This window comes from Ceratotherium simum, chromosome 6 (assembly GCF_057802395.1).
Source record: "Ceratotherium simum simum isolate JZ-2026a chromosome 6, ASM5780239v1, whole genome shotgun sequence".
Classification (NCBI taxonomy): domain Eukaryota; kingdom Metazoa; phylum Chordata; class Mammalia; order Perissodactyla; family Rhinocerotidae; genus Ceratotherium; species Ceratotherium simum.
The window spans coordinates 45,181,978-45,198,875 of NC_141905.1; the positions used below are offsets into that span (position 1 = coordinate 45,181,978).

A 16,898-nucleotide genomic window follows, 5' to 3' on the forward strand; every position below is an offset into this window, starting at 1 on the left:
GGTACTATATCCTACTTAGAAATGCTGTCTGTAAAGGAAATTCAAGTAATTCTGTTTCAAGCCTTTGGTCTCTAGAACTACACATGTATCATAAGCCAATTGCAGAGATTAGACTATTACATAGGCATAAGCCTCTTTTAAGTCTATAGCGACTTTGGCAAAGATAAAAGGAAATAGGCATTGTTCCTTTCATTAACTGAAGGCTTAACAATATGTCAATCACTATGCTAGATGCTGTAGATACAAAGAAGAGAAATAAATGTTTGAGGTTAGGGAGGGGTAGAGTCTATGGCTAGAAACATGTCAAAAGATAAATTAAAGCACATAGTTTTAAGCACTATAAATAAAGTATGAGCCACATATGATGTGAGCTCACGGGAGGAGAGTGTTAAGAATTTCTAAGAAAATTGCTTAAGAAAAGTTATTTTAGGAGAAATACTAGGGTTTCTAGGTAGAGAATGGGAGGAAAATTCTCTAGATAGTTGATGCAGCATGTGCAAAATCTAAGGATGAAATTTAAAGACGGTCTTGGGAAAGCGTGCTACTCGGAGTGGGCTGATATCCATTGGTATTCATAAGTTTCCTTCATTTTTAAAAATTACATTTATTCTTTCTTTCAATAAATGAGCACCTACTCTGTAGAGCAAGCCAGATTTCTCACTTTGTAGAGCTGGTTTTCTGGCAGCAGAGACAGGCAGTAAACAATTAACATAATAAATAGATACATGTACTCATTATAAATAGAGGGTGGTCAGCGCTATAGGAAAAATAGAGCTGGATGAGTGGGATTGCAAGTACAGAAGGGGTGTTGTATAAGTTGTAGTGTTAAATAGGATGATTGGGATATGCCTCATTGAAAAGGTGAGATTTGAGCAAAGTCTTACAGACGTTGAAGGAGTTAGCCATGTTGATATCTGGGGGAAGAGTTTCTAGGCAGAGATAAAAGCTGGAGCTTACCTGGTGGGTTTCAGAAATGTCAAGGAGGCCAGTAGCACTGGAGAGGAGTGATTGAGGGGGATGTAGAAAGAGGGTGTGAGAAATAAGAGGGGCCCGGAAAACGTAGACTCTTGTCTACTATTGATCTACTATGTCTTTTACTCTGAGTGAAACGAGGAGCCAATACAGAAATTAGAGCAGAAAAGTGACATAAATATGTTAACACTAACACTCTTACACTAACTTTGCTTTCACAGCTAAATTAAATAATATCCTTTCAGAGTACTTATATTTCTAGAAGGCAGAGCACTGTAGAGGCTGAGAATATAGCCTCTGAAACTTTACTATCCATGTTCAAATCCTGACTGTAACACTTACTGATCATGTAATCTTAGGCAAGTTATTAACCTCTCTGCCTCAGATTTCACTTCTTTAAAATAAGGTTGATCAAAGTAGACCTTTCTCTAAAAGGGTTTTGAGGATTTAATCTAATACATGTAAATACATAATAGCATCTGGAAAAAAGTTAGTGCTTAATAAACGTTAGTTGATGTTATCATCATTAGGAAGGAAAATAAAGCCTGTTTCATAAGCCACACAAGACTGGTAAGAATAGAAGCACACCCCCCCAACCACCCCAAAATAGGATTTCCATGGCTCTGATTTTATTCACTTTGCCAGAACTTTTCCTTTTCCTTAAGTGTATCCAAATAATTCTGAATGTATGTGCTCCTCAGAGCCAGTTTTCTCAGTTACCATGTGGAGAGCTCTTTTCCTGTTATCAGACCTTGTTGATAGTCTGTTTACTAGATGTGAGGATGTGGATGCTGATGGGTATAAAAAAGTCATCCAAGGACTGTTACAAACCCATTCACTGGTCCTACCATCGCTATCGTCAATGGTGGAATTGTTGCCACTGCTATTGATCACCACCAACAACCTGAGCCAACCCTATGTCACCTTGATCCATTATTTTCTATTGTGTGTCCATTGGCTTTCTTTACTGAAAAATGCTGCCATCATATCTGTGGGGGCTGGGATTGGCAGGGATAATCTGAATGAAAGAAACTCAGAGTATAAGCAAAATCAAAAACCCAAAATAGGCTCCTACCTTAAAATGGAAATTGCTTTATTCCCAAATGGGGTGACTTTTTTGGGGAGATAAGTAAAACTGATTATCTACCCAACCAATGTTTCTTCCATGTCTAACTATTAGGAGGACGAAATTTAGGTTTAAATTGAAGTATGTCTTAAAAGGAAAAGAAAAATCACAATAAAATCTCAGCTGATAAATATAAAATAGGATTTTCTGGTGAACTAAAATTATCTTTAAAACAGATATAAACTTAGATGAACTAAATTATTTTTGTTTGGGTACTCATGATTTCATAAACATTGAGTTATATCTTTAAGGAAGTCCCTCACGATTATTATTCTCAGTACAATGAAATCACAGTGGATGTAAGATTAGATAAAAGTTTTTGTAATTTAAGGACACATCTCAGGTGAAGTCATTGAAAATAGTCAGGTAAGGTCCTCTGAAATTTTGCCCTTCCGTAAACGCAATGAAAAAATGGTAAAAAAAAAAAAAAAAAAGAAAAAGAAAAATCAGAATTCTGAATCATTAATTCCAGAATTAACCAAGGCTTACAGCAACCCAGGGAGCATTCATTCAAGAAAAACAGCTGAATCTTTGTAGTAACTTTTTTTTTTTTTAGCTTTGTGGCATTTTTCACTTGCCTGAGTCTCATTGCCTGCTCTTTAATGTAGCAGTAGCAATAAAAATTATCAGCCTGCATTCTCAAGGCAGCTTGGCAGCTATTGGAAGGGGCATAACAAAACTGGAGCTCTCTCAAAGCTTCATTTCCAAAGAAGTATCATGTGACTTGGCTGGTGGTTCCCTGGAAGAACCCACATAAAACGATGAGGCAGGTCTCAACCAGCGCAAATAGCATTCTCCTTGGGGGGCATTTGTCAAAAACAATTGCAGGCAAGTGTTTTAACTCTGTCACTACCTGAAATGATGGATAACAGTTAGAACAAACAATAGGCTAACCAAAAAGTTTTAAAAGAAAGCTAGGGACAAGCAATAGGCTAACCAAAAAGCTTAAAAAGAAAACGAAGAAATAGGGTTTCTAAAAAGCTTTGACATATTTCTAGGAATCTAGCAGGACAGTAGCAGGAATAGTGCTGTGTATATTCTCAGAAAACAGGCCTTCAACTTTCACCTTTGGCTGATCTTGAGTTTCTGAAAGCCTTTCTGAAGGCTAAGGTGGAGTTGTAAATCGCAGGGTGGAGGACTGAAGATGTGATCCAACATCCACAAAGTGCTCCGAAGCAAGACTAGATTTATTGCTTCCAAGTATGTAAAGAAAATTGCTGTCCAGTTGTTAACTAATTACCAGACTAAATACAGATTTTAGTGGCCATGCATGACAAAGAATACAGACGTAGTATTAGTCTAGAATATTAGTTCAGAAAAGTTAGAAAACAAGTGAGCACAACTAAAACAAGCAGCAACTTCAACAAACCCTGAGGAAGACAGAAATCTGATTTCCAGTGTTGTCACATAATACTGGTTGAAATGTCTGGTTTTGAACATGAATTGTGAGACTGGAAAGAAAGAGGAAAGAATGGCTGCTGCAAAGGGAAAATAAGTCAGCAGAAGGAATTCCTGCGAAAGCCCAGACATTTGGACTTAGTGAATAAGGACTGGCAATCTGCTATTAAAATGTGTTCCAAGAGCTAAAGGAAACCATGTGTAAAGAATTCAATTGAAATTTGGGAATGATATCTCACCAAATAGAGAATATCAACAAAGAGAAATTATAAAAAGAAACCAAACAAATTTTGGAATTGGAAAGTACAACCACTGAAAATAAAAGTTCACTAGGAGGGCTCACTTTAGAAGATTCAAGCAGGAAGAAGATAGAATCAGCAAACTCAAAAGGAGATGAATTGAGAATATCAAATCTGAGAAGCAAGAGGAAAAAAAGAATGAAAAAAAGTGAAGAGAGCCTCAGAGACCTGTAGAATATCACTCTGTATACCAACATATGCATAACAGGAGTCCCAGAAGGAGAGAAGAGAAAGAGGCAGAAAGTTATGAAAGAAAACTCTAGATCAGTTTGAGAGTTTTGGGTTGGCTTTTCCTTAACCATTTTAAAGGCAAATTCACTCAACCTAGAGTATCTTCACACTTGTTCTTAAATTGAGGGGAAAACCTTTATATTAAAATTTTCTTTATCCAGATATCTTTTGAAATTTTGTCCCATATTACCATAATATAAAATATTAAATAATGAAAAGGTAATATTTAGCATTTAATTACAACACTTTATTTTTCAACTTTCATTTATGTAGTATCTTTATACCGTGAAAGGATGGTGAGTGACTTCTCTAAAGCATACTCCAATCTTTGTACCCTGTATAGCATAGACATATTATGAATTAAAGGCTAATGTAGATTTTGAGAAGGACAAAGAGACAATTAAAAACTGTTAAAACAAAAAATCAATAACCATTTATCTTTTCCTCTAGAATCTAGTGAAAAACTGTCACTATCTAGATTTTTATAAAGATAATGAGCCCTTGTAGGTTGAATCCTTTATCAAGTCTGTGCTGAGTTGGATGCTGGATAGGAAACATCAGTGTGTGGTAGACAAGTGACAGAGAAGTTAATCCAGAAGACGATAAGAGAGGCTCCAGAATGTCTATGCATGCAAGAGCCAAAAACACGAAGACAGGAATAACCTGTTGACTCCTTAATAGTATGTGCCTATGAGTTTCCTGCTTCTAATTATGTGATTAAGTCTGGCCATTTTTTCATGTAAAATTATATTAACAGCTCTGAAGCTCTGTTCCAGCACTATCATTAACAAAGATATGATAGAATACGCACTTACTTCTAATAATGTAAAAAGGTCTACTGACTTTTAGCTTATAATAGTAGGTTGTCATATTAGTATCTTGTAATGCTAGGTACTCTTACCTGAGCACTTACTGGGTGACAAGTAATGTATATTAAATATAACATATAGATAAGATATATGTTACATACTAAAATATAAATATTAAAATATAATTAATAGCTACTTTCCCCTACTGTTCAAAGTAAGTATGATGATTATGATAATATTATGAATATTCTAGAAACTAAGAGTTGATGTCACATTGGTTAAGAATGGAGGCACTAGAGCCAGAAACTTTGGGTTTAAATTTTTTTTTTTACAAACATGCATTAATTTTGATAAGTATTATTAAATATTAGTATTTTCATGGCCAAGTATATAGTATCCTCATGTTGGAAAAGTCATGAGGAAGATACAGATTTTAATGTAGATTTCAAATTCCTTCTTTTCTATATTCTAGATTTCACCTATATTAGGAGAGTTTAGATTTTTTGTTTGTTTGCTTTTTCTTGTTTTGTTTTGTTTTCGCAGTGCTGCACAGCTTATAACTGCCTCCTTTTCCACATTCTGGCCTTTCAAATATTAAGTAACCTCATATATAGTCTATTAGATGCATTCCATTCTGCCTTTCTATTTTCCAGAATGTTTATTCTAATTTTGAATAACCTCCACCAATTTGGAAACTTTTCTCTTCTATTCCTTTTTGGATTTTGGGGGGTTATTTTTCTCTTTTACCAGGAACTTATTACTGGCAAATTAACTGGAGCATTGGGGAGTATTTTATTATTATTATTGTTTCCTTTAGGCATGAGAGAAGTTTGATTTCATGACCTACATTATTGGGAGATGTGTATCCCGCTGTTCAAGTCATATTTACTGAGTATCAATATCATTCATGTTTTTATGACTTCCTCTGAAAATTGTTCCGAACTATTCATTTCCAGTCATACGGAACTTCCTGTCCTTTCCCCCATAAGGATCGCGTGGTGTAGAATAATAAGCCACAAATACTTGAACTCACAAAATAAATTTCCCTAAAATTGAGAGGATAGACTGAATTCAAAGCTGAACACGTTGTCTATAATAACGGGTTGGGTAGGGTAGAGGGATTAGCAAAGGAGCAAGCTGAAATGCTTTTACAAAGAGCTGAAACACAGTGGCTTGAATCCAATAGAAGTCTATTTCTTTCTCAAGTAACGGCCCAAAAGTTTAAGGTCACAAGTTTGTGGAGCAGCTTTACCATCCTCAATACTTGCTTTCCTATGCTGCTCCAGTCATTATCATATTACAGCCAGTGGGGAAGACACTAAAGTCCAGGGCAAGTAACTTTGTGGAAATGAACCGAAATTCATTGAAACATGAAAACAATATAAGTTGGGGAAACATAAGAGAAGATGTAGAGATAGTGAGTAGTATTTTAGATATCTGTTGCTGTACAGTAAACCACACAAAAGATTAGTGACCTAAAATGCCAATGATTTATTATCTCTCATGTTTCTGTGGGTTGATTGGAATCAACTGGGGCGTTCTTCTGCTTTACATGGTGTAGTTGAGGTTACTCAAATGTCTGCATTCAGCTGGGAGCTAGCTAGGGATGGACATCCAAGGTGGTTACTCATCCCTTCTCTCCATCTGGCCTTGCCTCATTCAGTAGTCTCCTTTACAGCATTGGTTGTTGGCTTCTAAGAGGGTGAAAGCTGCCAGACTTCTTAAAGCTTGGCCCCAGAACTGGAACAGCATCATTTCCATTATCAGCTATTGGTCAAAGCAACTACAAATCTAGCCCAGATTCAAGGAGGAGGAAAGTGGACGTTGCTTCTTAATGGAAAACCAAAAAATCTGTAGCTGTCTCTGATTTACTTCAAGTAATTCGTGTGTATGTTAGCTTAAGATAGTTACATTTTAGATTGAAGACATAACTTTTTCAATCCTTCATCCCATGAGTTAAGTTCGAGTGAGACCTCTAATATTTAAAAATCATTCAATAAAAATTATTATCATTGGTTAAAATTTCAATGCTTAATAATTGCATAGAGCACTGATTATTATTAATTATATAGGGTATAAGTTCACATTTCAAATAATTTTGTTAATTGTTTAAAAATTGTCAGTCTTCTCATACACAAGATTTTTTGCCCAAACCTCAAGGTAACCACTAAACAAATAATCAAAGCAAAACCACATATGATAAACAAAGAGAAAACTAGAAGAATCATAAGACAGAACAACCAAACTGAATTGGCAGCCTGAAACAAATGGGACAAGAAACAAAGGAAATGCAAAAGAACCAGAAAATGTGACAAAACAGCAACATTAAGCCCTCATATATCAATAATTACCCTAAATGTAAATGGATTGAACTCTCCAATCAAAAGATACAGAGTGGCAGGATGGATTAAAAAGCAAGACCCAACAATATGCTGCCTTCAGGAAACACATCTTAGCACTAAAGACAAGCACAGGCTCAGAGTGAAAGGATGGAAGACAATACTCCAAGCTAATGGCAAACAAAAGAAAGCAGGTGTTGCCATACTCATATCAGACAAAGTAGACTTCAAGATAAAACAGGTTAAGAAAGACAAAGAAGGGAAATATATAATGATAAAAGGGACACTACATCAAGAAGACATATCACTTATAAATATATATGCACCCAACATAGGAGCACCAATGTACATAAAGCAACTATTAACAAACCTAAAAGAAGAAATCAACAACAACACAATAATAGTAGGGGATCTTAACACCCCACTTATAGCAATGGATAGATCATCCAGACAAAAAGTTAATAAAGAAATATTAGACTTAAATGAAAAACTGGATGAGATGGACCTAGTAGACATATACAGAGCACTCCATCCAAAAACAGCTGACTACACATTCTTCTCAAGCGCACATGGAACATTCTCTAGGATAGACCATATGTTGGGAAACAAAGCAAGCCTCAATAAATTTAAGAAGATTGAAATCATAACAAGCATCTTTTCAGACCATAAGGCTATGAAACTGGAAATGAACCAGGAGAAAAAAAACTGGGAAAGTGACAAAAATGTGGAGATTAAACAACATGCTACTGAACAACCAATGGATCATTGATGAAATTAAAGGAGAAATCAAAAAATATCTGGAAACAAACGAAAATGATAACATGCCATATCAAACCATATGGGATGCAGCAAAAGCGGTCCTGAGAGGGAAACTCATAGCGATACAAGCCCACCTTAACAAACAAGAAAAAGCCCTAATAGGCAACCTTAAACTACACCTAACAGAACTAGAAAAAGAAGAACAAACAAAGCCCAAAGCCAGCAGAAGGAGAGAAATAATAAAAATCAGAGCAGAAATAAATGATATTGAGACCAAAAAAACAGCAGAAAGGATTAATGAAACAAAGAGTTGGTTCTTCGAGAAGATAAACAAAATAGACAAACCCTTAGCCAGGCTTACTAAGAAAAAAAGAGAAAAGGCTCAAGTAAATAAAATTAGAAATGAAAGAGGAGAAATTACAATGGATACCATGGAAATACAGAGGATTATAAGAGAATACTATGAGAAATTATATGCCAACAAATTGGACAATCTAGAAGAAATGGATAAATTCTTAGACTTATACAACCTCCCAAAATTGAACCAAGAAGAAATGGAGAATCTGAATAGACCAATAGCAGGTAAAGAGATTGAAATAGTAATCAAAAACCTCCCAAAAAATAAAAGTCCAGGACCAGATGGCTTCTCTGGTGAATTTTACCAAACATTCAAAGAAGATTTAATACCCATCCTCCTCAAACTATTCCAAAAAATAGAGGAAGATGGAACACTTCCTAAATCATTCTATGAGGCCAACATCACCCTGATACCAAAACCAGACAAAGACAATACAAAGAAAGAAAATTACAGGCCAATATCGCTGATGAACATTGATGCAAAAATCCTCAACAAAATCTTGGCAAACCAAATACAACAATACATTAAAAAGATCATACACCATGATCAAGTGGGATTTATACCAGAGACGCAGGGATGGTTCAACATCCGCAAATCAATCAACGTGATACATCACATCAACAAAACAAAGAATAAAAACCACATGATCATCTCAATAGACGCAGAGAAGGCATTTGACAAGATACAACATCCATTTATGATAAAAACTCTCAATAAAATGGGAATAGAAGGAAAGTACCTCAAAATAATAAAGGCCATATATGACAAACCCACAGCTAACATCATACTCAATGGGGAAAGACTGAAAGCCATTCCTCTGAGAACAGGAACGAGGCAGGGCTGCCCACTCTCACCACTCCTGTTCAACATAGTACTGGAGGTTTTGGCCAGAGCAATTAGGCAAGAAAAATGAATAAAAGGAATCCAAATAGGTAACGAAGAAGTGAAACTCTCACTATTTGCAGATGACATGATTGTATATATAGAAAACCCTGAAGAATCTGTTGTAAAACTATTAGAAACAATCAACAACTACAGCAAAGTTGCAGGGTACAAAATCAATCTACAAAAATCAGTTGCATTTCTGTATGCTAATAATGAACTAACAGAAGGAGAGCTCAAAAAGATACTACCATTTACAATTGCATCAAAAAGAATAAAATACCTAGGAATAAGTCTTACCAAGGAGGTGAAGGACCTATACAATGAGAACTACAAGACATTATTGAGGGAAATCAATGATGACATAAAGAAATGGAAAGATATCCCATGCATGTGGATTGGAAGAATAAACATAGTTAAAATGTCTATATTACCTAAAGCAATCTACAGATTCAATGCAATCCCAATCAGAATCCCAATGACATTCTTCACAGAAATAGAAAAAAGAATACTAAAATTTATATGGGGCAACAAAAGACCCCGAATAGCTAAAGAAATCCTAAAGAAAAAGAACAAAGCAGGAGGCATCACAATTCCTGACTTCAAAACATACTACAAAGCAATAGTAATCAAAACAGCATGGTACTGGTATAAAAACAGACACACAGATCAATGGAACAGAATTGAAAGCCCAGAAATAAAACCACACATATACGGACAGCTAATTTTCGACAAAGGTGCTAAGAACATGCTATGGAGAAAGGAAAGTCTCTTCAATAAATGGTGATGGGAAAACTGGACAGCCACATGCAAAAGAGTGAAAGTGGACCATGTGCTATCGCCATTCACAAAAATTAACTCAAAATGGATCAAAGACCTGAAGGTGAGACCTGAAACTATAAAACTCATAGAAGAAAATGTAGGCAACACACTATTTGACATTGGTTTTAAAGGAATCTTTTCAGATGACATGCCTACCCAGACTAGGGAAACTAAAGAAAAAATAAACAAGTGGGACTTTATCAGATTAAAGAGCTTTTATAAGACAAATGAAACCAGAATCAAGATGAACAAACAACCAACCAGCTGGGAGAGAATATTTGCAAAACATACATCTGACAAGGGGTTGATCTCCATAATATATAAAGAACTCACACAATTGAACAACAAAAAAACAAACAACCCGATCAAAAAATGGGCAGAGGAAATGAACAGACACTTCTCCAAGGAAGATATACAGATGGCCAATAGGCACATGAAAAGATGCTCAACATCACTAATCATCAGGGAAATGCAAATCAAAACAACACTAAGATACCACCTCACACCTGTTAGAATGGCTATAATCACCAAGACAAAAAACAACAAATGTTGGAGAGGATGTGGAGAAACAGGAACCCTCATACACAGCTGGTGGGAATGCAAATTGGTGCAGCCTCTATGGAAAACGGTATGGAGATTCCTCAAAGAATTAAAAATAGAGATGCCCTATGAGCCAGCCATCCCACTACTGGGAATCTATCCAATGCACCTGAAATCAACAATCCAAAGAGGCTTATGCACCCCTACGTTCATTGCAGCATTATTCACCATAGGCAAGAAGTGGAAGCAACCTAAGTGCCCCTCGACTGACGATTGGATTAAGAAAATGTGGTATATATATACAATGGAATACTACTCAGCCATAAAAAAAGACAAAATCATCCCATTTGCAACAACATGGATGGGCCTGGAGCGTATTATGTTAAGTGAAATAAGCCAGAAAGAGAAAGACAAACACCGTATGATCTCACTCATATGTGGAATATAAACCAACACATGGACAGAGAAAACTGGACTGTGGTTACCAGGGCAGTGGGGGTGGGGGGTGGGCACAAGGTGTGAAGGGAGTCATATATGTGGTGATGGACAAACAAAAATGTACAACCCAAAATTTCACAATGTTAGAAACCATTAAAACATCAATAAAAAAAAAAAAAAAAAAACAAATTTCCTTTTAAAAAAAAAAAAAAATTGTCAGTCTGACTACATTTCAGGTCTGCTTGGATCTTAACAGTTTGACCTAATAACATGACTGATTAAGCCCATGTACTAGGAGCGTGGGAAGTGAGTGTCCTGCCCGTTTCTTGGTGTTCACTTTTGCAGGTATCATGAGTGTTGTCTTTAATTTCAGGTTCATTCTCAGCTATTTACTCATTTTTGTGAGTATTATTTTAGCGAAAAATGAACACTACAAAACACAAGTCACTTTAACTGGCCAAATGTAAACCAAAACCTATGGCAATGTCGAGAAATCAAACAGACAAGGGAGAGTGCTTCTGTCAACCCTTCCACACTGTACTATAGTTGCCATGCTTCCTTCTAGACTCCCCGCCTGTATCCCTACAAACATACCATAATATTATATATTTGTTAAGCTTGTTTTTGTATTGTTTTGAATAAAATAAATATAAAATTAAATTTTTAATAGGGGTGGTGATTACATGGGTCTATACAATTGTCCAAAAACTTTGAAGCTTACTGTGCATTTTATTGTATGTAAATTGCACCACTAAATAAAAAATAGAAATTTGTTATTTTTATCCTCAATCCCACTTTGGGGATCATGGCAGTAAACAATAGGTAAAATTTTGTCTGGATATTGGGAGATTAAAGTGGCATTTTAGGAAGTTTACTTCAGTGATTATGAGTGAACGGATTGTCAGAAAAATTAGGAGGCTATCACAGGGTTACAAGTATGAAAGGACGAGGCTCTGAATAAGGAAAGAGAGTAGGATGATACAAAAACGAAACATAGGAGAGAATGACAAAGGCAAGGAAAAAATCACTTGGACAATGTATGGAGAATTGTGTGAGAAGAATTTGGGGATTTGAACCTGCAGAGTCAGAAAAAGGTGATACCATTAGCAAGAATTCACTTGCTGGGTTTTGTGCTTTGCTTTTATGTTTAAAAAATAGACATGAACATTTCATATACCCTACAGTGGTGATTCTCAAACTTTAGAGAGCGGTAGAATCACCTGAGATTACCCAAAGTGCACATTCCTGACCTTCCTTTTCAGAGATTCTGATTCAGAAGATCTGGGGTAGGACCTTGGTCTTTCTGATGCAGGTAGAACAGAAACTAGACTCTTAGAAGCACTGCTATAAAAATGCATAAGAAAAACAACCTAGGCAAATCTTTGTAGAATTTTTCTAAGTTGAGAAATTGGTTACTAATATAGTAATTTGGTTTTCTGGAGAGACAAGTAAAAGAAAATTTGAATTTTTTTTTTGAGAGGGGATTACAGAGTTATTGGCAATATTTTGGATAGGAAAATGGAGTTTATTATTCTTCAGAAATAGCTTAAAATGAAGTTTGCAAAAAGAATGGATTTAGAACTGAGGTGATTTGGAATATGTGGAATTGGAACAAAAAGAGTTTACTGTTTTCAATTAGAATGATCAAAGATGCACAAAGAAAATGGAATACCTAAAGGGACAAAATGATAATTTAAAACTAATGGGAGTGAATAACAAGAAATTACAGTTAATATCTATCACATAGATTTGAACCTAGGGATAATTTGATACAAAAAAATGTGCTTTTAAGGTATAAAGGAAAACATGGTTAAAATTTTTGACAAAAATTTAATTTTATAACAGGGGTAGCAGGTGAAGTGAATATCAGGGAAGTGGAATTATAATACAATTAACCCTGAGATTAAAATGAAGACAAGAACTAGACGGAGAAAACCCTGAGCTTTGGAAGTGTTTTATGTTTTGGAAGAAGCAACATTTTTAGATAAGTATAGCTTTGCTAAATGGGATAAATATTACACTTTCTAAATGATAAAATTAAGTGAATCTGTAGCTCCTTAAACTTAGACATACACTTCTGTTCTTGGACAACATTTTTGTAATTCAATAATAACCTGGCTTTTGCAAGGTACTGAGCATTCAGCAGTCTTTCGAAGGTTTTTCATTGAAAATAATGTGGAGATAGCTTATATATTATAATTGCTTTTGTTATACCAAAAGGAAATTATAGGTGTATTCATCAATAACATTTGACTCAGACTGACCAAATATTTCTACATCTTCACAATGTCAAAACTTGAGGAACAGCCATAAATCTCCCTAAGTTTCTATGGCAATCCAGTATTCCGTGACAAGAATCCAGTTTTCAACATTGAGAATTAGGATACCACATCATCACTCATTTCATTTATTGCAAAATTCTTCCATAATCATCTCAGAATAACTACACCAACATTAACACTAACACTATGATTATTATAGACAGTTTTAATTTTTTTGTAAATTTTATTGTTCTAAGGCTATACTACAGTAAAGATGTGACATCAAGTTACTCAATTAACATTGTCTGAGATAGTTCTTTTCTGTTTGTGTTTATGTAATCAACTAAATAAACATTTGCATTGATTTCTTTTATTTTTTCATTTTTCAAGATGTCTTTAAATTTAATGTCTAATAATAATATATCATATTCATATGGTTCCAAAATAAAAAACAGTAGTATAATTAATTAAATCTAGCTTCAATGCCTATTCCCTCAACTTATTCCCTCTCTCTCTCATTCTTATATATAACAATTTTTAATGTTATGGTTTGTTTTTTTAATATTCATATATATATATTCTTTTTTATTTATGTGTGTGTGTATCCTCTTTCTTACAAGTTAGCAAACCATATGCACTTTTCTCCAAATTGTCTTTTCACTTAATATATCTAAAGATAACTCTATAGTAATGGGTAAAGATAGTCATCATTCATTTTTACCTTTGAGTTATCACCATATATTCAACTAGACCACTACTGATATACATTTAGGCGATTACTTATTTTTTATTATTATAATGTGAAAATTTCCTGCACGTGGATTTCTGGATCAAAAAGTAAATACTAATATAATTTTTCCCAATGTTTCTATTGTAGTAAAATATATATATCATAAAATTTACCATCTTAACCATTTTTAAGCATACAGTTCAGCAGTATTAAATACATTCATAATGCTGTGTCCAGAATTCTTTTCATTTTATAAAACTAAAACTCTTCGTTTTTTTTCCTGTGTGTGTGAGGAAGATCAGACCTGAGCTAACATCCACACCAATCCTCTTTTTGCTGAGGAAGACTGGCCCTGAGCTAACATCTATTGCCAATCCTCCTCCTTTTTTTCCCCCCTTTTCTCCCCCAAACTCCCAGTAGATAGTTGTATGTCATAGTTGTACATCCTTCTAGTTGCTGTATGTGGGACGCCACCTCGGCATGGCCAGACAAGCACTGTGTTGGTGCGCGCCCGGGATCCAAACCCAGGCTACCAGTAGCGGAGCATGCGCACTTAACCGCTAAGCCACGGGGCCAGCCCCTAAAACTCTTTAACCATTAAACAATAATTACCTATCTCTGCCCCTCCCCGGCCCCAATCTCTGGCAACCACCATTCTACTTTCTGTCTCTATGATTTTGACTACCCTAAGTACTGCATATAAGTGAAATCATGTAGTATTTGTCTTTTTATGACTGACTTATTTCACTTAGCAATATTTCCTAAAGTTTCATCCATATTGCAGTGTATGTCAGCCTTTCACTTTCAATCTATTTGTGTCCTTAGATCTAAAGTGAGTCTGTTGTAGACAGCAAATAGTTGGATCATGGTTTTTTTAATACATTCTGCCAATCTCTGTCTTTGATTGGAGAGTTTAATCCATTGACATTTAAGGTAATTACTGATAAGGAGGGACTTACTTCTGTCATGTTGCTATTTGTTTTCCATATGTCTTACAGCTTTTTATCCCTCATTTCCCGCATTACTATCTTATTTTGTGTTTAGTTAATTTTTTGTAGTGAAATATTTGAATTCTTTTCTTATTTCCTTTTGTGTGTATTCTATAACTACTTTCTTTGTCTTTATCATAAGGGTTACATTTAACATCCTAAAGGTATAGCACTCGAACTTGAATTTACACCAGCTTAACTTCAATAATATAGAAAAACTCTGCTCCTTTACAACTCAATCCCCACCCTTTTCACTGTTGATGTCACAAAATTACATTTATACGTTATGTGCCATAACATAAACTAATAAACTAATAAACATAAAGACATAAACTAATAATTCTTTTAAATGCATTAGTGTCTTAAATTATGTAGAAAACACAAAGTGGATTTATAAACTGTTGTTACTATAATACTAGCTTTTATAATTGCCCATGTATTTATCTTTACTGAGATCTTTATTTCTTCCTACTGCTTTGAGTTACTGTCTAGTGTCCTTTCATTTCAACCTGCAGTACTCCCTTGGACATTTCTTGAAGGGCAGATATAGTGGTAACAAACTCCCTCAGCTTTTGTTTATCTGGGAATGTCTTAATTTCTCTGCCACTTTTGAAGGACAGTTTTGCTGGATATAGGATTCTTTTTTGACAGTTTTTTTTTTTTTTTTAGTACCTTCAATATGTTGCCTCATTGCCTTCTGGCCTCCAAAGTTTCTCATAAGAAATATACTGATAATATTATTGAGGATCCCTGGTATATGATGAGTCACTTTTCTCTAGCTGCTTTCAAGATTCTCTGTGTTTGTCTTTTAAGTTTGATTATAATGTGCCTTGGTCTGAGTCTCTTTGAATTCATCTTACATGGATTTCATTGAGCTCCTTGGGTGTTTATATTTATGTCTTTCATCAAACTTGGGAAGATTTCAGCCACTATTTCTTCAAATATTCTCTCTGCCCCTTTCTTTCTCTCTTCTCCTTCTGGGACTCTCACAGTGTGTATGTTGGTCAGCTTGATAGTGTTCCCCAGGTCCATAGGTACTGTTCGCTTTTCTTCAATCTTTTTTCTATTCCTCAGACTCAATAATTTCTATTGCCCTATCTTCATGTTCATTGATTCTTTCTTCTGCCTGCTCAAATCTGCCTTTGAACCTCTTTAGTGAATTTTTCATTTCAGTTACTATACTTTTCAGCTCCAGAATTTCTTGATGATTTCCTATCTCTTTATTGATATTTCCATTTTGTTCATACATCATTTTCTTGACTTTCTCTACATCTTCCTTTAGTTCTCTGAGCATCTTTGAGACAGTTGTTTTAAAGTCTCTGTCTAATAGGTCATCCATCAGGTGTTTTTCAGAGGCAGTTCTGTTGATTTTTTTTCCTTGGAAGGGGCCATTCTTTTCTGTTTATTTGTACAACTTGTGTTTTTTGTTGAAAATTGGACTTCTGAATCTAATATTGAGGTAACTCTGGAGATCAGATTCTCCCCAGATTTTGCTGGGGTTTTTTGTTTGTTTTTATTCTTCTTTATTGTTGTAGTGTGTCTCTGTGCTGAGAATTAGTCTGGGGTGTAAACATAAGGTCTTCTCAAGCATTTTCTGAGTCTATGCCTTTCCCTGGGCATGCACAGTGACTTTCTAATTTCCCCGCTCTAGATATATGTATAGCTGCTTTTGAATGTCCTAGTCTTTAATGTCTGGCTTCCAAAAAGGGAAAAAAAAAGGAAAATGAAGGTGGGGAAAGGATGTTGGCCCTTTAAATTTCCTGGAAGTAACTTTGGCCTAAGGAAAGGGGCTTGCAACATTGAGGGGTGATGCAAGAACAATGGCTGGCTTCACCTCTGTGATCAGAAGCAGTAATAATCCATCAGAGCACAGATCTCTGATATTTGGAGGACAGAGTCCTTTTTTCCCACCCAGTCTCCCACAAGCAGTGTGCAAGCTGCTCTA

At 35.2% G+C, this 16,898-nt stretch overlaps 1 protein-coding gene across 7 annotated transcripts in view; it reads left to right on the plus strand.

Annotated features, from left to right (window-relative positions):
• The window catches only part of PCDH15 (protocadherin related 15), a 1,681,754-nt gene that overhangs the window by 1,294,170 nt on the left and 370,686 nt on the right, over nucleotides 1-16,898 (plus strand). The gene's annotated exons all lie outside the window — the stretch shown is intronic.